At 39.9% G+C, this 24,102-nt stretch overlaps 1 long non-coding RNA gene across 1 annotated transcript; it reads left to right on the top strand.

Moving 5' to 3' along the window:
- Positions 1–4,915: 4,915 nt before the first annotated feature.
- On the top strand, positions 4,916–24,102 carry LOC135973289 (uncharacterized). The gene is made up of 3 exons (XR_010590099.1): positions 4,916–5,377; positions 19,615–20,037; positions 22,388–24,102. It is a non-coding gene; the product is annotated as an uncharacterized LOC135973289 (long non-coding RNA).

The raw sequence follows: 24,102 nt of genomic DNA, 5'->3' as shown, positions 1-24,102 counted from the left end.
GGCCACATCACATTGGCAGCTCATAGTTGTCCTTTGATTAACCAATATACCCAGGTGTTTCTCTTCCTCTGTTGCTTCCAAATTATACATTCCCAGCTAATAAAAATTCTTGTTGTTAGTTCCTAAATGACCTTGCACTTTTCACTATTAAATTTCATCCCAATTCTATTACTTCAGTTTTCAAGATAATCCAGATCTTCTTGTATGATATTCCAGTCTTCCTCCATATTGGCAATACCTCCCAATTTTGCATCATCTGCAGTTTTTATTAGCACATTCTCACTTTTTGTGCCAAGGTCAGTAATAAAAATGTTTAAGATGGGTCTCAAGACCAATCCCTGACAGTTCACCTTTCAGTATTACTCATTGTAGTCTCCTCTTTAACCTGTTCCTTATCTAGCTTTTGGTTCAAGTTCATTCCAGCTGTGAGGATGGGGTCTTGTGGTGAAAGACGTATCAAGTTGTTTGCTGAAATGCAGATTGTTCTGTTCCTGGCCCTCTCTGATGTCAAATGGTTGTTCTTTGGCAAGTGATTGCCACTCAACTTTGACACCTGGCTTGAGGCATTGGCTTGTCCTTTGTCTTTGAGAAACTGGTTTACCCACTCCCCAGTTAGTTTTCTGGTAAGTACATTGTAGTCATAAACTGAAGTTATGTTCATAACTCTTGATATTAATTTTGTGCATACATTACCCAAGAATATTGATGATTAGCGTGGTGTTAATTTTTAAATGATATCTCACTTGGCATATTTTGCATAAAGATTATTGCAATAGCGGGTAGAGTGTGAATACAGGTATGCTCTCAGTCACAAATACACAGATAGCAAGCAGCTATTAAACTCTGTATTTCGCAGTTCCTGAATTATAAAGTACCACTATCTTATTTGGCATCCCCAGGTTCTCCTACCTGAAAATATTATGGTGATTGTATTCAATACGTTAAGAAATCTGCATTAGCATGCTTTAGGAGTATTAACATAGCATAACAAGTTTAACTAATAAACTTGAAAACAACTAATAAATTTACATGTTTTTATTGTCAATTAAGATTTGCATACATACTGTGACATTCATTAAAAATTTAGCAGATGGATACAATCAGTGATAATCATGCGTGCCACTTATTACCGAGAATATGATGCATTGTTAATTCATGGAAACCGAAAGCCTAATTACTTCTATCAGTGTAATTGATGAGCTTTGTATGTGCTGCTTTGTCATACAAATTAATATGAAACAAAATTTTCCTCTAATTTATTGGCACTTCAAGAAAAAAAGAATACCAGTCAAATCTGCAGAAACTCTGGAAATTCGTGCTTTGGGGAATTTCAGTTATCATTTTTATAATCTTTCATAAGCTTGTTCCCAATACTAGTCTTTAAGTACAGTGCAATTAATTAGTTAGGTAATTAACGAATATGTTCATTGGCAGCACTCTAAAATTAATTTTTCACCAGTAAAGCTGTTTCAGTAGTCTGGTATAGCTAGAGCACAGGGACCACTGATGGGTAAAACTAAACTGGGTATTGCTACAAAACATAATTTCATTTCTGGTGATTTAAAATGCAACCAAAAATTGTCAGATTTTTAGGAATTTGGCCTAAGCCCATAAGAAGGGTACACAGTGAATCACAAAGTATCCCTTTGCTTTTCCAGAACTGTTATGCCATTTTTGTGTTGATTCTGTCATCTAGTAGCTGCTCAGGGCCCAAACTTTCCACTCAGTTGCTGAAATACTGGATGAACTGAATCACGCACGATTAATCAGGCTCATCTTTGTTGTTGTAGTGTGTATGTTTGTCTCAGGAAAGGTAAGGTGAGCTCTTGATGACAGGTGGACTTTCTGGAGAAGTATGAGTCTTGAATGCTGTTGTGTTCACATGTACAATCATATCTGCCTGACATCATTGCCTGCACACTTCTTTAGTCTATGAAATTTCAATTGCTTTGACTGTAATTCCCAGCGCCTCAGTAGCAACTGTGTGGCTACAACCTTACACTTTACTTTGTAAATATTAGGGTTGGGTGAACGTTCTTGGGCCAAATAGATGATCCTGTGGATCACTTTAGGTTCACTAGAAGACATGTTTCTGAGCATCTGCAGGTCACCTGAGCAATGTAGGTGGCATACCCAAAGAAAGCAAAGCAAAGAGAGCCTGTGCTGCCCTGTAGCCTGCACAGCAATCCATGGTAACTAATGGTGGCAGTGACAGTGACTCTCTCATTCCTGGGTGTGTAATGGGATTGGAAAGGAAGATCAGGTTAGAACAGTAGTTCAGGAAAGTGATTGATGACTGTTTCTGTATTAACTTTGATTCCTTCTCCTGCTCCCAGGGACTACAGAGGGGCAAGAGCTAAAACCACTAGTCATGTCAAGCTCCATGAGAGCGAGACAGAGTTTAAAATGGGGGCGGGGGAGAGCATCTAAGAGAAACTGAGCTCTAAACTTTACTGAAGAGCAAAGAGAGAATGTTGCAAATACAGGTTTTTTTTAAATTACACTACTAGAATATTTCACTGACAGAGAAGAGGAAACAGATTAGTAATAGAGAAACTGACATGGACCCAATCGCTAGGTTCTATGTCTAGATAACCCAAGAAACTTTTGGCATGTCTGAAAATGTTTTGTAATTAAGTTTGTAATTTTTAAAAATGTTGAAAATTAGAAGAAAGCAAAGGGACATTTTCTCCCTTCTTAATAATCATAATAATTATTATTATTATTATGTACACACATATATAGAAACACTCTGACATTGCCCTATATAGCTTGCGGGCATGTATTTAATTTGGCTCAATTTAACAGAGACTGTTCCAGAATATAAAGTGAGAATAGTTTATAAGAAAAAAACAGCAGAAGTTAATGCAAAAGCCTGGAAACAAAAAAAACTTAAATCAAGACTGAATTCTAAAAAGAAAACTTTCAAACTAAAGCCCTCCTGTCCTGGGATGGACTTCATTTGGGCAGACTCCCGTATCTGTGCAAAGCTCTATTGGAGGATTAGATTGTTGGTATTGCAATATTTTAGATTTTGAAGAGAGGATGTATTCTTCATACAGGGTGTGGGGAGAAATAGTAAACTGGTACACATTGAAATAGGGAGTTACATTTCAGAATAGCAGTTATGAGAAGTTGCTAAAAACACGGGAACAGAAATGTTTAGTACTTTAGGTATCTAGATCTTTATTGTCAGAAGTACTGGGAGCATAAGCTTTCGTGGGTAAGAACCTCACTTCTTCAGATGCAAGAAGTGAGGTTCTTACCCACGAAAGCTTATGCTCCCAGTACTTCTGTTAGTCTCAAAGGTGCCACAGGACCCTCTGTTGCTTTTTACAGATTCAGACTAACACGGCTACCCCTCTGATACTAGATCTTTATTGTCCAGAGAAGTTCTGCTGTCTACAGAAACTATAGGTTACAGAATTCAAAGTAAACAAACCATAAGTAAAGTTCTTCTAGATAAGATGTGGGCGGGGGGGAGTTAGTTGTTGTTTTTGGATGGTGGAAAAAACCCAATCCAAGCCAAAAAATGACAACATCCGCCATCAACTACTAGGAAAATACTGAAACAATGAAGGACTAAGAAAACTGCAGACTATCGTATCTGAATTCTGTTCTTGATTCCTACCACATTTATGAAAATAATCCGTGGATGAGATGATGTTGGTGAAAGTACAAGAAAATATCTGATTTTAGAGAGGAAGGATGAGTTTGTGATGGAGGCCTTGGACTGGAATTAGGAGTCTGCATTCAATCCCTGTTTTTGCTACAGATTTCCTGTATGACACTGGATTGATCACTTAATCTCTTTGTGCCTCATTTCTTCCTATAAATAATAGAGATTTTAACACACCCCCTCCCACCCTTTTTCTTCCACCCTTTGCTCTCTTGTCTGTTTGGACTGTAAATTCTTCAGGGGAGGAAACATTTTTTACTGTGTGTGTGTGAGTGTGTGTGTGTGTGTGTACAGTGACTACAGCAATAGTCCTCAGTCTTGTTTGGGTCACTAGGGGCTACTCTAATACCAATAAATAACAATAACAAACACCTTTGAAATGTCAAAACCAAAAGTTATATGCAGTGAAGCTGTAGCTGTGTTGGTCCAGAATATTAGGCAGATAAGGTTGGGGGAGATAATATATTTTATTGGACCAACTTCTGTTGGTGAGAGAGACAAGATTGTCTACACAGCAAAGAAAAATCCACAGCTGGCCTGTGTCAGTTGACTCTGGCTCATGGACTGTGGCCTGTTCCATTGCTGGGTAGACTTCCAGGTTCGCAGGGTCCTAGGTCCTGGGCTTGCAGGGTCCTAGAGCCCACGAGTCTAAACAGCAATGAAATAGGCCACGCAGCCAGAGAGAGCTCTTCGGGTCTGGGAAAGATATTCCAAGCGTCACAGCTAAATGCCTCTGCTAAACAATCTATTCCACTTTGCTCTGTGTGTGGCTCAAAAGCTTGTCTCTCTCACCAATAGAAGTTGGTCTAATAAAAGATATTACCTTCTCTACCTTGTCTTTCTAAAACCAAAAGTTAGTATTTATAGATTTCACTTCACGTACAAGGATTAGTCTGACATCTCAGTTTATCTAGTAGTGTGGTTTCTGACTATCTAGCTAGGTAGATTGTCACAGAAATAATGCCTCTTGGTTCTCTGCTGTCATCAGGAGATAATCTGAACTCTGAGTTCCAAGCCCTCCCTTCACTTCAATGACCCTGTAGTGGGAAGGTTACCCGCTCCTGCCCTGAGAGGTTTAAAAACTGCCCTGAAGGAGGGCTGTGGAAGGGCTGCATCTCTAAAAGCTGGGCTGATTGGGGAAGCAGCCACAGCTGGGCCACGCCCCAATCAGGCCACAGCTGGCCCTATATAAAAAGGCTGTGAGCCAGAGGCCAAGCAGTCTCTCGCTGTGTTCAGGTAGAGAAGGGCCTGGCTGCAGGGAGCTAGACATAGGGTACCTGTAGTGGCGAAAGGCTGGGTAGTTCCAGCCTAGATAGCCCCAGGCTGCGGCCTAGTAGGAGGCCAAGGGGTGCTGGGGGTTGCAGAGGGCAGCCCAGGGCTAGGCCAAGGCAGCAGGTCCAAACCCAACCTTGCCTGTGATGAGTGGCCTATACTGCAGTCTGCCCCAGGGAATGGGGCTAGTTGGAGACTGGCAGTGGCCTTATTCTGAGGTAGGGATAGTGGGTGGGGGTTCCCCAGGGAGGGGAGACCCTAGTACTGAGGGGTGTACTGCCAGGGAGCAGCACCCCAGATACAAGGGCACCAGGGTCCAGGAGGGACATGGGGGCCAGAGGACAGGCGGATCACCAGCCTGCAGGGGGCGCTCCAGGATGCTGGAAGAGCTAATTCCCAAGACGACCAGCAGGAGGTGCCATGGTGGTGAGTCCGTGCCTCTACAGACCCATTATAATTATATTGATTATTCAAGAGAGTTTGTACTGCTCTTTCATATTACAGTCCCATTCTTGATGGCCTTTGAATTATATTGAAAGAGCAGAATTCCCAAGCATGAAGCCTCCTTACATTTTGTTCCAGTCATCTCTACTCATCTTTAGTCACTCCTACAATTTTTGGAATCGTGAGCAGTCTAAATAATACTAAATACTTTGGATGCATTTCACAAATCCAATTGTAAATACTCTGCCTCTCCTTTACATTGCTACTACCCACTCTTTGAATGTGGGTTTCTGTCTCTACTCATCACAGTAAGTGTAGACCTTGCCCTTAGCTAATTAATTATTTGGATGATTTGTGAGTCAGAATCAAATCCAGATCACTCTCCTGGAGCTACCAGGAGTGAGACATTATAAATACTGTATGGGTGTTAGTCAATGAAATAAGTATATACTGGCATGACTGGACATGTAGAGGAATAGATCTGTTGAGTAAGAAAATGCTATTTTACATAATTTTTCTGATCGTAACCTTACTCTAAGCATCATTTTTCCCCTGCACTTCTAACAGGCCTTGTCTTGCATGCCATTCTAACCCTACTTAATAGTGGTGTTTTTTTTTTTTTAAACTTCTTAAGGCACAATTCACCAACATCTCTAGATGCTTAATAGATTGATATCTTTCGCAAATGCTTTTTTTTTTTTTTTTTTTTTTAAGATCACCAGACCCCCTTTTGCTGCATCCTTTGTTTTGCTGTCAGATCCCTTCTAAATCCCTCTTGTTGCTTTCTAGAATAAGATTTATTTAAACATTATAACCCTTCATCTAGTGTAGTGCAATATCAACAATTTCCTCTCCTATTTAGGACTCTATTTTTAACAACTTCCTTCTTGCTGCATTCTGCTTGAAACTCAGTTAGCATGAATTCTGTTATAATGCTGGAGGCCTGGGGAAGGTTGGTTGTGCAAGATAGCCCAAACTAACAAATTTTCCAGATACATAAAAAAAGTTATCCTGTAGGGTATTTTTTTATTTACCACAGTACTTAGATGTGCCGTGTAAGTCATTATTTTTTACAAGAGATCTAAAAAGGTATTGCCACCAAATTTCTGAATGTTCAAATACAATTAATTATATGCTCATACCAATCCATTCACTGAAAACCAAAGTGGAAGTGCAAATTAAGAGATTTCAGAACACAAATAAAGGATCCAGAGTTGTGTGTATGTGTTTTTTGAGGGGGCGGGGGCAAGAGCGGAGGGGTTGGTTGGTTTTTTTTTTAACAAATATATTTCTCTACTGGTTTGGTCATCACTACTTCTGCTATATTGGGGCACATGCATTTCTACAAGAGATCAAATGTATTCTTAATGTGTCTACTCTTAAATGTCCTGTTTTTAAAATTAGTGATACTGTAGAACCTAAGAGTTACGAACACCTCAGGAATGGAGGCTGTTGGTAACTCTGAAATGTTCGTAATTCTGAACAAAATGTTATGGTTGTTCTTTCAAAACTTTTCAACTGAACATTGACCTAATACAGCTTTGAAACTTTACTGTGCAGAAGAAAAATGCTGCTTTACCTTCATTTTTTAGTAGTTTGTTTAATACAGTATTTTATTTGCTTTTGGGGGGAGGGTCTCTGCTATTGACTGATTGTATAGTTCTGGTTACAAATAAGGTGTGTAGTTGACTAGTCAGTTTGTAACTCTGGTGTTCGTAACTCTGAGGTTCTACTATAGGTCCAAACTGTAACAAAGCTTTTGCTGTCAAATGTTTATATTTGTCCAACCATATTAGACCTGTGCAGCACCAGTGAAGGCTAAAAAAGGCATAATTTGAAGCATTAGTTTGCATAGGTGTACCTGGGCATAATCTGACCTGCAGCATATATATGTGATGATGATGCATAAGAAAGAGATTTTTGGTGAGCTGGTAAATGTTGGACTGTATCAAAGCCATTCAGTTGTAATTCTTAAGTGTAAATGTTATAGAAGAAGTCAAATAGTCATTAATGTTAACTATGAGAAAAGGGCATGGCTGCATTCAAATCCTAATCAAAGCAAGGAATCAAATATAGCACTGAAGAAGAGGGACGTGTACCAGATAAACAGACTGAAATAGTTTTTTCACCTTGAAGGTTTTGGTAGAAAAGTGTGGGGGAATGTGTTAAGAAGCCATGCATTCACTCCAATAACTACCAGAAAATGTATGACTCTAACATATGCTAATAACAGAGATAATGCGTGATAAGGGAGTTGCCATCTGACCTAATTAGAATGTTGTACAGTTTCCAGAAAATCAGCAGCATGAACTGTAAGTGGAATGAAAAAATTGTGTGTGATTGGAAAGGGCATAGTACAAGGTATCATGGTGCATCACAGCCTAGACTGATCATAGGACAATGCAGAAATGTGGTGTGTAGCAGGCATAGATCTAGCCTTCAAGTTTCTGACACAGACTGCAGATTGGCAGTAGATAGTTAGAAGAATGTTGCTGGACCAGTGCACTGTGGTGTTGACATCCTTATTCCCAAGCTGAGGGCTATTCAAAACGTAACCTCAGACTACTGGCCAGCAGAACAAGCTAATATAGTGGAGTAGAGACTGAAAAGTTATTTGGGAAAGATTGGAAAATATGAAAGAATTAGGAAAATTGTTGAGGATGATTTAGAGAGTGCCATAACTATACCTGGCTCATTACTTGATATCTTTAAAAAAAAAATCCCTGACTTGCATAATTTATAAGCTAATTCTAACAAATATTATACATAGAAGGAGCATGGACCAAGTCATCCTCTGTTTTATAAACATAGGCAAGCTCAAGACATGGATATGGGAAGGCTTCATAGATGAAGTGGGTTTTAAGCAGTGATTTGAAGGGGGTGAGGAAGCCATAGGTAGTGGGAAGAGGATCAAAATTACTGGGCAGCAAGACAGGAGGGCATGCAACTAAGAATGAGAAAAGATACAAGATATCAAGAAAGACGATGTGCAGGAGTATTAGGACAGTGGATGTAGGGTAAAATGGAATGAATAGAGAGACAGTAAATGGAATAAAAGTTGGTGATTCCCCCTTCATTTTGTTTTTGTTGTTTAATTGAAATACCATATTAAGGAAAGCTTTCTGACCAGATGTAGAAATGAAATCAGTGGTGCACATTGGGTGTGGAGCTGTACTGTAATGTATGAATACTGTATGATGGCCTGGCTATTGGGGTGGGGGGGTTGTATGACTATATTAATTTAACTCAACAGAAGTCTGTCTGGGAAAACTAGTAGGAAGGAAAAGAATAAGCCACCCCTCAGCAAACACTTGAGATGTTAAGGAACAATGTCTGAGCCATTGGCAGTGAGGACTCTGGCTCAAATTCCTGCTGAGCCTGCAGGAAGAGTCAAAGCCTGAGAACACACATGAACAATTACAGAGTTAAAAAAGGACCTTATCTCAAGAGAGAGGTGGTAGGTTTTTGGAGGAACCACACTGAGACACAGGGACTCCTCTGGGAGTGTCTGAAGAAGTCAGGGATGGTAAGACTTTAGGTAAGATAAACATATTTGTGAACTGTTTATTTTAGAGAGAGGATTATAAAATAATGTTCCTATGCTAAAATAAACAAATTTGGAACAATAACCACAGACATCAGAGGTATAATTATCTTCGGATGGTCCCCAAGAAGAATCTGGAGTGTCACACTATCCCCACCTCACTACTTCTCTCCCTCCTTCCCCATGTTATCTTCGAACAGTCCCTCCTTTCCTTAGGATCCATTCCCTGTCTGCAACCCCCATCCATGCATGACTGCACCTACACCACTGCTACATGCCTGCACAGAGGTACCTACACACCTCAGTGCAGGCACCTACCTGCACTATTCTCCACACCAGTAGCCACTCGACCCATGATGAGACACATTCATGCACTAAGACCCATGCACAATAGCCACTAACTCCTGCCCAGACCAGCATCCTCTGTCATTTGAAAGGCTATAGCCCTTAATACTTCTCCACTGGGATTACACCTGGGATTCCTCTCTTCTTCCATGGATAGGGGAAGTGGACAAATGGCTCTCTCCCCATGATGATCTCTTAAGGGGTGGGCACAAAAATGTTCCTGCCCCCAGACACACATGCTGAAGGCTAGGCAAGGGTTAGGGCACACAGTTCTATGTTCCTCTCCTAGACAAGGAAGAGTCTGACAGGAGTATGTCAGCTGACAAAGTGAAAGGAAAATGGTCTGTGCTCTTTTGTTTCTGTCTGTCCTGCCCTCAGACAGATTACAGAAAAAAGTTCTTGCTTAGCACAGTGCTTTGGGATTTAGCAGGGAAACCACAAGTTGTACCTTAGATAATTGTGTGCTAAGCGTGGAGCTTGTTTGCTGCATATCACCCACAGGAAGGGGCAGTGAACACAAAGAGAACTGCTGCATCTCAGGGTACGTCTATACTTACCTCCGGGTCTGGCGGTAAGCAATCGATCTTCTGGGATCGATTTATCGCGTCTTGTCTAGATGCAATAAATCGATCCCGAATTGATCCCGGAAGTACTCGCCGTCGATGCCGGTACCCCTGCTCCATGAGAGGAGTACACGGAGTTGACGGGGGAGCCTGTCTGTTGCGTGTGGACCTGCGGTGAATTACCTCGGGCGGCTCCTGAAAGTGACCCGCACATCCCTCCAGGAGCAGCTCCTAGTTGGGGGGGGCAGGGGTCTTCACATGCCACTGCCCACAGGCACCACCCCCGCAGCTCCCATTGGCCACAGTTCCTGGCCAATGGCAGCTGTGGAGTTGGCGCTCAGGGCTGGGGCAAGGCGCAGAGACCTCCTGGGACATAGGGCCGTTCAGGCCGCTTCCCAGGAGTGGTGCGGAGTGAGGCCGGCAGGAAGCTGCTTTAGCCCTTTTTAAATCTCCCGTGGGCAGCAGACAGGGCCAGGAGACACTTAGGAGAGGCGCACGGGGGTCAGCATGCGTGGCCAGGAGAGAGACCCGGTCCTGAACATTGGTGGAGCCAGGGCCCTGGGCCCTGAATATTCCTGGAGCACTGGCTCCACGGGCCCATATAACTTGCTGCCCCTGGATAGGGAGACTCTAACAAAGTCTCACCACTCCCAAAGCTGCAAGATCCAGCCTCAAAGCAATATGCCCCATTTAGACTAAGCCCAAAGGTCTGACCCAGGAAGAATGCCTGAATTCCAGGTCACTCTTACCTCTCTTTATTTTCCCATGGACTCCCCTCTCCCATAAGGGAAGGAAGAGGGGAGAGGACTTTTCTTTTGTTTGCTCCAAGAGCCACCTTGGATGTCTGCTGGAGGTGGGAGAGAAAGACAGCCCGGAAGCTGGGTCTGGAGGCAACTACTGCAGGGTGACCAGATGTCCCAATTTTATAGGGACAGTCCTGATTTTTGGGTCTTATTCTTATATAGGCTTCTATTACCCGCTCCCTCCCCCCCCCCATCCTGATTTTTCACATTTGCTGTCTGGTCACCCTCACTGCACCCCAACTCCACAGGATCCAAAGGAAAAAAATACACAATACAGAAAACAAAAATCTAAAGGTTTTTTTAAACCCAACAAGTTGAACCTCCAAAACAATCTCCCTTAATCCTTAATGTTGTGATCTTACCGTGAAAAAAAATAAATTGAAGGGCGTATGAATTTCCTTGGCAGTATTGCTTGTTTTTTCCATCACTTAAAGTGAATAAACAGACAACTAGAAGTTCACTACTCAGAAACTAGTCTATTAAAGCCATCATAGGAGGAAACATCATTTCACTGTTTGTTATAGGCTACAGTTTGTGTTAGAATTTTTGAACATAATAACAAAAACCCAGCAAAGAAATGAGGGTTTTTTAGAGCTGTGTGAAAGTGAAGCATTTTTTTTTTCTGATGAAATTTCATACAGGGATCCAGATTCTTAGTTGGGGTACATCAGCTTCAATGGAAGTCAGTGCAGTTACATTGATTTATGCTACCTGAAAAACGTGCTCAAAATGGGTTTTTTTGGTCATTTTTTGTGTGTGATGTCACATCTCCTAAAAGGCAGTTTTCTACTGATTTCAGACAATGACTCCCCCCACCTTAAGAAGTTGACAAGCTGCTTAGTTTGATTTAAGATTAACAAATGAAAGTTTAATTAATATTAGACAGCAATAGATGCAGTAGGTAGACTGGCTTTCTCCACACCAGGGTGCCACAGATATTTCAGAAAATAAAGCAAATTTCAGTGAGAGACCATATGTATAGTATAAAAAACTAAAGTAATGGGAACTAAAAGGAAAAAATGGACCGCTGTAAGGTTACTGTGAAGATGACTTCTAGCTATAAAGGAGAAGACAAGTACAATTATTCCATTATATAAAAAATGGGGGCAACTATTTGAGTATTTATTTTGGCAGAATCTCGGCATATGCATTAGTTTTCTAGTGAAAGGTAAATTTTTGCCCAGGTCTAATATTTGCTTTTACTTTGTTTTGGATTCCTTGTCTATACTACAGAGAATTTTACTCTTTCTAAATTTTCCCTGAGCAGTTGTGACATGCAAAGTGACCTAATCATCTGATTCGCTGCCCTTACATAATTTTTCTACCTCAGAATACGTGGGGGGGGGGGGGGAATAGAGAGGAATGTGAGCCCCAATAATAAGAAGAAAGCAGTTTTACCATTGGAAAAATGCATAAGAAAAGCACACAGTAAACCAGACTCAACACTGCAAATCATGCAGTGGTGTAAGTTCAACAATGGCAAAATATGTATCAAAGTGGTGGAGTACATACTTCTGTTCAGATAAGTATCCAAACCCTTATGCTACAATTGTCCATAAGATTGAAAGCCAAATGCAGACCTGGAACAACTCTATTGAATTCAATAAAATTGTATCTGCTTTCGTCATGGGGCAGACTTTGGTGGTACCATATAACAATAGCATTTTCTCAGCAGATGCAGGCATTATTATAGAATATTCTAGTGCATTTAAAAAAAATCAAAATAGGTTATTGAATTGGTTAATTTCATCAAAATCCACATCATAAACCCATCAAAAAGTGGCACGCTTAGCAGACTTCTGAGTGGAGGCCCTTAGCTAATTTAAGACTGCATCGTAATGCATACGCACAAAGGGACATGACGTTGCATAGGCAATCTTAATAATTGGATTTCTTACTCTTTAGTGCTTCTCTTCACTTTGCAATAATGGTCTTTTAGCATGTTTACATGCATTTTATATATCCTGTATCATATATATTATATTCCAGATTCTGACCTCACTTATACTGATTTAAAACCTGAGTAATTCTGCTAACCTCATTAGAGCTATTCCAGTGGTATCAGTGTAACTGAGATAAGAATATGGCCCTTGGAGTATATTGCAGCAAGGCACAGCGCAAAGGTAGACAACATTTACCCACAACATGGAGTTTTTTATAACAAAGCTTAGAAATGTTTCTGATGTTACTTTAATATATTCCATCTTTGTTACTGATGATCTCTATAGAAAAAGAGGAAAGCTTATTGTCTTTGTGCTGCATACTCCCCCCCCCCCCCCCCCCCAATCTCTGATTAAATGTTAGTGCTTATAAGAATGACTGAGCTAGGCATGATACAGACAATCTGTGCCCTTCAGAAAATTCTGCAATTATGGCAGTTTTGTGGCGGTTTTATGGCGTAGATAAAGAAAAATGACACTATAAAAATAACTCTTAATGTCTGAGAATGATTCTAATTATTATGTAGTAAAGCCAAGATATTAAAAATAGGGTCTTAACTTTAGGCACCTAAGTCCATACTTAAGCACCTATATAAATGGGCTGATTTTCAAAAGTGCTGTAACCAACAACTCACATTAAAATTAATGGGAGTGCTCACATTACTTATGTTAAGCACATACATAAGTTTTTGCAGAACTGGAGCTTAAGAAAATACATGATCATATTACCTGTGCTTTGTACCCAAATTCTCTAGAGTTGAAAAGTTTAGTGCATTCCCTCACTGGAACGCCGTCTTTATCCCCAAAGAGTTACATGAGTTTAGAAGCTATAATAATCATAAACATTAATGATATAGTGTAATTTAAAATATTATTTCTTACATGTACTAAATGTGATGGGGGGAATATAATTTTCATCCTTCTCATCATGTGTTACTGTATATTATGATAAGATTATACTGATTGTATCCTGAATCATCCATTCCTTTATTGTGGTCTCCATTTAGTTGGGGAACGAGTCAATGATAGAACATAGTTTTAATTCCTATTGCATTCAGATGCCTATATCTGCTTAGACTACTGACGCGATTAGATGAGAACATTTAAAAAAGGGGTTTTTGTTGTTGTTGTTGTTTTTCTGGTTTTTGCAGTACCATGCAGTTTGCCTTCTGCATGAAAATGACTGAACTTTTCTTCTTAGTAATATTCTTTCTGAATGCTATTTCCCTTAGGGATAGGAGAACATGTTTGAATAAATTTTAAGCCAACTCAAACTTTGCTGGTTTGAAATTTACCCATGATAAATGGAAGAAGAGTGAAGGACCTGAGTTCTGGAACAGAAAGAAAAGAGGCCTATATAGCCCATGGAGAAAAGAAAGAAACAAAAAGAGAGAAATGGACCTGTGAGCTGGATTCCTTTTCTATGTTACATAGACAAAGAACAGGCTTTAGTCAAATCAAATAGAATATTTTCAGAAAAAAATCTATCTGTATACTAATGTACTTCACAAAAATCCTCTAGTAATATCAGAATTAACTCTAGTCCTTTGGGCTAGGATACTTCCCTTTGGAAAAAAGAACTAATGTCAAAGAGCACTGCTGAATGGTCTGATACACTGCTGAGTGGCAGTTCAGAGGAGGGATGCTGAGTTTGAACATTGTTTGGTGGTAGTTGAGAAATGGCTTATTTTAATGGAGGGTGGGATCATTTTGTTTAATTTAAACAGGGTCCAAACTCACCAAAACCCCACTCCCTCCCCCCCACCTCCCCGCTTACTTCCATGCTCAGCCCTGCTCAAATTGCAACTCCAGCCACAGTCAATCAAGCAGAGGTTACTTGCTCAATATTCCCACTATAAGCAAGTGGGTAGAGAAGGGTGGAATTTGGGAGACTTGGCTCTGCTCACCAAAGTAGCTTGCTAGGTGTAGTTACAGATTAAGCTGCTGCATTGAAAAGCAATTGAAGTAACTTATTCTTCCCCCTTGACGGAGGCAGGAAAAGGGGAGATATTGTGACTGGTTAACAATTCATTCTCTAGTCAGTTCCACACATGGTACATCTGTGCATGCCCCCTTACTTAAGGCAGGTTGTAAAGTTATAATGTAGCCCAGAATAAATAAGTAAGGGCCATTTTACAGGGTATTTAACTTTATTTCCCACCTGATCTTTAGTGAGGAATATTTCTTTCAATTCCAGGTATGATGTCTAACCTTAATGCTTTATCTGTGCTCTGTGAATCATTTCTGACAAGTACAACATGGTGTCACTTTCACACAATTTTATACACTGCACACTGAATAAACATGATCTTCCATAGGATAATCTGTTCTCCTACCACTGTTATTTTATTAGCCATGGCTAATAAAATAATGTGGATTATTTGGATATACATTCCCACTGTTTTTATCCTACTGTTTGATTGGAGGTCAGACACTGACACACGTCATAGATGCAGTACTACTTATGTAAACATTTATACAATGCTCTGATTCTGCTACAGAACTCGGTTTAAGATATTTAGTCACTTTTGCTTTGAGACATTGATGGTGGTTTGTAAAATTCTTTCCATTTGGTTCTGTGAGATGAGGTATACATTTAGGACTACATACTAATCATCATCCCCAGAAGAACCCCCACGGGTGTCAATTGGAAGTTAGAACAAATATCAACAGTGGAATGTGGCCTTTATATAGTTGACATTATTATTTTACTTGTTCATTACATTATTGTCACATTCAGTATCAATCAGAGACAAAATAGACTCACTTTTAGAACAACTGCTACTGCAATCCTTTATTTCTCTTCCTTCCTTAACTTCCTTTCTTTGGCGCTCTCACTATTCTTTCTATTTTTACTTGATCCCTCTACATTTCCTTCCCTGCAGCAACTCCCAGTTCCCATCCTCTCTTCCAGGGCCCATAAATCGAGATCTACTGATCCAGCAACCACAACATGAGCCCAACATGCTAAAGTTACTGGGCTAATGACATCAGAGGCCTCTGACCAGACATCAGCCCAGAAAGGTACAGATGCTGAGCTAATGACCTCATACAGGCCTGTACCTTGACAAAAGGCCAGAAGCTAGAGTTGTTCACTGAGGCCTATACTTCGGACTCAGTTCAGCAAACTAAAGGGATGTCATAGAACCCTGTACTCAGAAATCATCCCAGCTAGCTAATGATGTACAGCCAATAGTTCTCACAGAAGCCTTTGCCTTGACATAGGCCCCACATACTACGGTTAATGAATACCTCAAGAGGTATCCAATATCATCCCATTAAGCTATAGCAACTGAACCAGCAGCTCTCTCAGAGGCCAGAGCCTTGGTATAGACCTGTTGTGTGAGAACTGGATTTGACCTAATCCACAGCCATCTTGTGCACTTTAACAGTAAACTGGACGTGAGGACACCACAGAGTCAAGAGAAATATCTGGCCATGCTTAGGCAGACTAAAACAACTGCAAGCTTCAGTTTTACTAACTGGGATAGATAAAGTGAAAAGACCGCTTCATGAGAATGGGAGGAGCGGGAGAGACTGTAGAAAATTGACCTTGATTCTGGTTGTTTGTTTTCATAAGTTTCTTTGATGAAGCTGCTTTGCAGATAAGGAGAATAATGAATTATTGTTAGCTGTTGGTAGGGAAATTGTTAGCCAATTAGGAGCTATTACAAGTTATGTGCTTTGTCCAGAGAAAATCTATAAAGAGTTTAGTTAGAAAGTGCACTTTGGAGCAGTGTGAGGGAACTTTTCCTTGGATAAGGAATTGAGGCCTAAATTCCCCAGCAGCTGGGTGGAAGGAGGGTCCCCAGAAGCCTGGCTGCTAATCACTCAAAACCATCTCAGACTTTGGGTAACTATAAATGTTTAGGTGCTCTGAACATACTGCTATAGCATATAGTAGTTTGGGATAAAAGCACTCTGGTTTATATCAATAATTTATCAGAAAGAGGAGCTGTGTCCCCATTGACTTATAGCTGACAGCACCTGGAGAGAAACAACTTTGGGTTCTGAAAACCCTGGGTAACAGACCCATCAAACTAACTCTTCAGCCAATGACTCTTGGCATCAGCCCAGGATACTAACGATGATAAGGTAGTTATCAAGGTGCAGGCCTCTGTGGGCATTAGACCAGCAAGCTAGAGATATGGCACTTCGTGATCTATTTTTTTTTTTTTTGACATACCCTAAATTATTGTCTACACAGCAAAAAAAAAAAAAAAAAAAAAAAAAAAAAAATCTGCGGCTGGCTGGTGCCAGCAAACTTGGGCTTGTGGGGTTTGGGCTGCGGGGCTGTTTCGTTGCTGTGTAGACTTCTGGACTTGGGCTGGACCCTGGGCTCTAGGACCCTGCAAGGTGGGAAGGTTCAAGAGCCCATGTTCTAGACCAAGACCAGAAGTCTATGCAGCAGTGAAACAGTGCCGCAGCCCAAGAGCCTGAGTCAGCTGGCACAGGCCATCTGTGAATGTCTAGTTGATGTGTAGACATACCCTTAGTAAGCTAGCAGTGCTGAACCAGTGAGCTTGCAGAGGCCTGAGCCTTATTATCAACCCAGCAAGCTAGAGGTCCTGAGCAGAGCCTAAATAGAGGAGAAGTGTATGGGACCATAGATAGATAGTTTCTTTCCTCTCCTTCTCCTGGACTTGAAGTTCCCCCCAGAACTCCTCCTCCTTCCTCTGCTGATAAATAAGGACTAGTTTTGGGGGAGAATCTGAAGTAGGAGCAATAGGAGGGGCTGGTATCTGACTGGAAGTTTGAGGGTCTCCATCCTTCCCACCAGTAAGTGGAGCAGCATGAGCACCTGCTGGGAGAAGAGGAATTATCTGTTAGTTTCATTGCTGCCCCAGGAGTTCTGAACAGCAGTGTTAAAACTGACCAAATCAGACTGATCACATTTGACTTTATGACTTTGTTGCAGCTTGAAGAAACTCTGGCCAACACTAGAGAAACTGGAATTGTCTGTCTGTAGCCTGGGAAGAAAGCACTTCATTGGTTTGCATTCTCTTTACATTGGGTGGGTTATCTTTGTAACCATAAGGGGTAGAAATAGAATAAAATACTGCCTCTATGAAGTCAATGGAATTTTGCCTCTGACTTTACTGAGGGCAGGATTTCACCTTGAAGTTTTTTCTCTAAATGAAATCTTAGATGCTGAAGAAATGGGTGACTCTCAACTGGAAAAGCTCCCTACTGGTGTGTATGGACTTTTCAAAGCATGTGCTAAATCATGGTAATTGAGATTTCAGAATTTCAGGTCTCTGAACATTTTCAGTAACCAGATACAAGACCCTGGAAATCATGAGCTTTATTTCTATTTAAATCTATTTCTCTTACTTTGGGATAGTTTCTGCCTTACAGGGCCAGTTCCTCAAAGGGTTCCTAGGTGTCTGGTTTTCAACTGGAACACCCAGTCGAAAAGGGCCCTCCCCACCCCGGTGCAAATGAGCGAGTGAGGGTGAGGGAGAGCAAGAGACAGAAGGGGGATGGAGTGAGCAGGGTAGGGCCTTGGAGAAGGGGCGGGCAAGGGTGTTTGGTTTTCTGCAATTAAGCTTTGAAACTGCTCCTTTATGTTGCTCCAGCAATGCAAGGAGGTGGTAAAGCTGGTATTGTCTTAATTTCCCTGCATCCAGGAATCCTTAGGTGACACAGAGCCATTGCAGCCAGCACTTTGCCAACCCTACTTGCAACACCCAACTATTCTTTCTCCTCTCTCTCCTTGAATCCCACACTGAGAGCAGGTTGACCAGACTGAGCATCAGGGCCTACAAGTCTGCTTGAAGAGGCTGACCTCTAACTAATTTTATACAACATAATAGAGCTATGTAAGCTTTTGTCCTTTATGCCTTGGAAAGAGTCTGCCTAGTGGGAGAAAATAACTAGAACATTTCAGATCGCCCAAAAAAGTTATCCAGATCAAGATTATCCATTACTGGGCTCGTTCTGCCAAGCAAAATGACCCATTCCAAAACCTATATGCAATTACAATTAGCACAATGGACACATTTCTAAAGTATCAAAAATATGGGACAAGTTTGTCTTATCTAAATTTTGTCTTGAACCTCCTGAGGCTATACAATTGTACTGGGGATACTGTGAAAACAACCTTTCTCCCAATAAGTTAATACATCTGCTTCTGGTCTGAGCTAGAATGGAGAGACACATGAAAATAAAAATACTGGGGTAGAAAAAAATGATTGCAACTTTTTCAACCTCAAAAAAGGTTCAATTCAAGTTTGTTTGAATTTTGGGAAAATTTTCTGGTCAGTTTTTATGAGCTTGGCCTAGTTTATTTGCTTCTTTCAGATGCTAATGTATTTGGCTGGATTTTTACATAGTTTGAATTAAAATTACATGATTATGATAATACAAACACATTCAGAAAGAGAAGCAAACAAAAGTAATTCCATGGGATGCAAATGAGAGGAATTTTCATAAATTGCCTAAGGTTTTTTATATAACAGCACAGAAAAAATAAATAAGTAGGATATGATAAATAATAATTTAAGAATAATTATTAATTTTGAATTATACTTCAGGAATCATACAAGCATGTTTCTTCCTGACTTGAATAGTTTGAGTATGGATCTGATCTTTCTCCCATGTCTGTCAAGGGGAGTCTTGCCACTGATTTTAATAGAAAAAGAATTGTGCCTGGTATTTTAGGCAAATTAAAGGCTCTTATAATTAAAGTTTGTTTGTGGCAAGCTGCTGTCTTGTGTTTTTTAGTACAGAGGAGTAAGACCACTTGAAGAGGAGGGAATCTATGCATATCTAACTTGCGTAGTTTTTCTTCAAGATATTTTCCCTATTAGTGGTCTATATAGGACCATTTACAAAAAAAGGTACTATCAAGGTAAGCACTTCCCCAGGAAGCACCCCTCTCCCCCACACATTCTCAAGGGGACTTCTAAGAGCTGATGGGAAATCATGTCTTTTTCCAAAAAATCCTTGTTCTCTCTGGTTGAAGCTGTCAGACCCTGTTCACCATCTGACACTGATTGATTGATTTAAATTTTTTTTTCAGGATTGGCTGAAGAGAGTATCCAAGACCTTAGATTCCCCTGGAGGTGATACAGGAGCCCAACATTTTCTAGTGGACATCGTCCACAACACACATCAGAGCAAACTGGCACTGCCCATCAATGATGCCCTCCTATCACCAGTTTGTCACACTTGGCAGACTCCTGCTAGCACTGCAGCTGTGTTTAAGAGGGCTGATTACACAGTTCTGTGTTCTAATCCTGGGCTCTCAATACCATTTTCTAATCCCACCCTTAAATCCCTGATGGATAATATGACAACAAAGGGCACAAGCAGCATCGGTCAAGGTCTGCACCTCATGACAAAGAGCTCAGGCATCTAGATCTCATCAACCATAAGAGCGACATGCTGGCCGCACTTCAATTCAAGTCTTTAGTGCAGTGTTGCAGACTAACTGAAGAGAGAGGTATTTTTCGTGGTCATTTCAAAATACGGTACATTCACACATACATTCTCATTTGTGCATGTGTATGAAAGGTTAAATATGTAATAGACTTCACATTTCAAAATGTGAATTCTTAAAGGCCTTAAATAGATTTGTTAAATACACAGTATCTTCCTTCCAGAAAGTTTGCTCACTTCATTGAATTCTACAGTTTTCTTCATTATGAAACTATACAGTAAGTTGTAAGCATATTGAACAGCTTTTGTCAGCAGGTTTGGAGATTAGTTATGGAATGCTACAGCTTGAGGCCATCCCAATCAACAGTGAAATTGTGATAGATCATATATTTTTTTTTAATACAAATTCCTTACTTTACTTATTGTGGAAAGGTTGCTTGGCTGGCTGGTTGGTTGGTTTTTACCCCAAAGCCAATCACAGTAAGTTAAACAGAATGTTGATTCATATTTTGTAAACAAAAACAGAGGCCAAGAAAATATTATCAATATTCAATGTAAAGACAAAATAAAGTGAATATATTTTATTGATAGTTTTAAAAATCCTGAAAAATATTGATAGCAAGTATATAAAACAAGCTGCAATAAAAATTCCTTCACTCCACTGAAGGAACATAGTGCATCATCTAATATACAGTGCATGTTTGGAAGATACTGGTGATTTTTTTTCTGACAAATATAAAAATATATATTTATAAGGCCTAATAATTAACTAGTAAACAAAACTCTTAATCTGATATTGCCTTAAAGTTTCTATGTGAAATCATTTTAAAAAAGTATCTAATAGTGAATATTTGTATGGTAAGGGTTAATAATTCAAACATATATTTCTTTTTATTTGTATAACAATATTTAACTGTACAATACATTACTGAAAGTGCCATCTTACAGAGAGTTGTATTGGATAGACAGGTGCTCACATCATGGTCAGTATAGTATAAAAACTTGGACAGTTAGATATATTAGCTGATGTTAAATCATTGTGAAAATAAATTGATTTTGTTTATATATTTTCTTTTTGCAGTATACAAACAAGTCAAAGGTCAGATTTCAGTAATGTGAAAAATAAATAAGAAGAAAAATAAGTATAGTTGGAAAATTGTTTCCAAATGTAGAATTTTCATGGTGAAGTGGGGGTGAGACGAAGAGGGACACTAACATTTTTGTGGGGAAAAAAATCATCCAGTTGTAGCTGGTGGAAAAGAGCTGGTTATAAAATTTAATTTTGGTGATATCTTTTGTGCAAAAAATGTCCATTTTTCTACCACTTCTATAAATAATGTGAAATAGTATATCCTACAGTAAATAAGATTTTGTTGGTTGCAAGTTAAATGTTAAACTATAGCTAAAGTAGAAATGACTGCTGATGGTGAATTAGAAGATTGAGCTCCACATTTTTGGCAAGTCATTGGAAAGTTGGTACCATGATCACTCCTGCATGGAGCAGGCCTGAATGAACATGGTTAAAATGTATTTATGGACAGTGTTTAAAATAAATCCTGCTGAATAACTTTGCTGTTGTTCACAATGGCTTTTTGTTCGCTTTCTGGAAAACTGTTGCATGAATGACTTTTTATTAACCATATATTTAGCTGAAAGCAAATGTGTGTGGTGAATATAAGCAAGGTTTGGTAAGGATATGCATGTGCCCTACCATCTTGAAAACTCTTCCTCATTCAGACAAGAGACTTCTCAAACAAATATGAATGTTCATAGAACATTTGCAAACAAGAACAAAAGCATACCCTTAGCACTGTTTCTATTCTTACATTGGATTCTCTGTGATTTGGTAATGTGATGCAAATACTAACAGTGACCAGAACAGATGAGACATAGGAAAAAGTTTGTTTGCTTGAGCTGTTTGTTGGACAGTTGCAAATACATACATATAGCAAAAAAATTAAAACAAAACATGACCAGTTCACAGACAGTATTCTGGAAAGACGAACAGGCAAACTTCAAATGGGGCAATATGAGTCAGGTAACATATACTCGCCTTTCCTATCCACAAAGATTTCTATTGGGGTGTTGTGCAGGTAGATGGCATAAAGAATTGTTTCATTTAGTTATTAGTTTTAATAGTTTATTTGTGCTGAGAAGAATCTAAAGCTTGATTTGGGGGTGGGGGGGTAGGGTTATTTTGCTGAGATGTGCTTGTCAAAAAAAATGAAGATAGACTCTATCAAACTTCAGATGAAAGGTAGTTAGATTACTGTGATTTGGAGCACCTCTTCTTAGTACAAGCTCATTATTTGAAATTAATAAATTACTCTGGATTTACAACACATGTAGTTTAGAGCACCATTTGGCCCCAAGATCTGTAATAAATTCATTCTCTCTCTCTCTCTCTCTCTAAGGTTCCAAAACACTTTGTAGCTACATTGAGCACATGCCTGGAAGATCTCCATGACAAGATGCATCTCTGTAAAGTTCTGTCCTAGCATTGTGACCATGGGAAAATATATTCATATGCAGAGGCTTATGGTGAAGTTCTGTCTACAGTCTCTTCTAAGCTGGGTCTACATGCAGTGTAGTCTAAAAATATGAAATAAATTACAAGGATGCATTTATAATAAATAAATACATTTGCTATATATTAACCCAAAATAGTGCAGCATCTTTCAAGTAAGTGGTTTATTTCCATATTTCCCAATACATTTGGAAAAAAATCACTGAATAATGACATTTGCACCTGACCCTATATTAACAGTTGAAAAGCTAGGAAAGTAAGAGCCACACTCCACCAAGTGTGAAATATATACTCACCATGCTGAAATATATTTTAAATGTACACTTTTTTAAAAAAAATGCACTTAGTATTTCTGAGCTGACTACTGGAATAGAATTGCTAGTTTGAGAAATGCAATGAGGGGTGTATTGTAGGAAGGGCAATTGGGGAAGGCTCTGTGCAGAAACTGTGGTGAAGCAGAGTGAGGGAGCTATCTATTAGTCTGTTCCCCAGCATCCGCCAGTGAATGAGCCTCTAGCTTTCTTAGACAGATGGCAAAATGCACATGGCTGGTGGCAGAAATATTCTCTGCACCTTCCAGCCAGTCAGCATCCTCCCAAGCCCCCCGGTTCCTCCTTTGTTCTCTAATAAAAGACCTAGAGGGAATTGGTGGAGCAGCAGCACAGAGGAGGGACTGTTAAATAATCAGCAGAGAAAAGAGGGCTACTTCAGTCACCATTTCTTTACTGCTACTACTTGCTGTTTAGATTTTTAAGTTTATTCCCCATCCACATGACAGTTCAGGGGCAAAAAAGATCTCGTGGAGATGAGAGACTATAAAATGTGGCCAGTTTCAAAATATCTGCTGCCAACTGTTGATTCAACAGCCTCTCTTTACCTTCCAATAAACAGAAATCCCAGTCCTGAAGAAGGACCATGAGAAGTGTCTGAATCGTTCTCTATGGACCCCCCTTTTATGTGTTTAATACATCTGAGATAGGTTTTAATATATTTTGACTGTTAAACAACATAGGAGTTTGATATACTCTGTCCTCAGGATCTTGGCCTTTGTATTTGTCTGCATGAGGATGAAAAATGCATTGTGAACAAAATCAACATCCCAAGGATCATCTTGATGATTAGTACGGAATATCCTCTCAACTGGAACACACAGAATTTAGGGCAATTTGTTTAATCTGTGGAAGGCGGGGAGTGTAGGTGGGTGGGCTGGGAATAGTTTGTGTGTGTGTGTGTAAAGAGGAGCTGGAGACCAAAAGGAGACCGACAGGTGCACACATAGCCAGGATAAGCATGTTTGGTGACCCTGAGAGAAGCATAGAGAGGAGTCTTCTAGGTCTGGTGCTGGCTAAAGAGGGTTGGGGCTGTAAGTAAAGAAACTATCTCATGTTTTGTTCCTCCTGCATTTAAGGAAACAGGACTTTGTATATTCTTTGTAAATAAACAAGAATGTATCAGAGAAAATACTTGACTCTGTCACCAGTGTCTCCTCCCAACTGGAACAATTCTCAACACCCTTAATTTTAAATACCTGCTCTGGTTGAAAGGGGTAACTTTGTGAGTGCGCACACATGTGCATGTGTGTACATATATGAAAAAATGATA

Source organism: Chrysemys picta, chromosome 8 (genome assembly GCF_011386835.1).
Source record: "Chrysemys picta bellii isolate R12L10 chromosome 8, ASM1138683v2, whole genome shotgun sequence".
Taxonomy (NCBI): domain Eukaryota; kingdom Metazoa; phylum Chordata; order Testudines; family Emydidae; genus Chrysemys; species Chrysemys picta.
The sequence above is the reverse complement of the archived record's forward strand: the minus strand, read 5'-3'. Positions and strand labels throughout refer to the sequence as shown.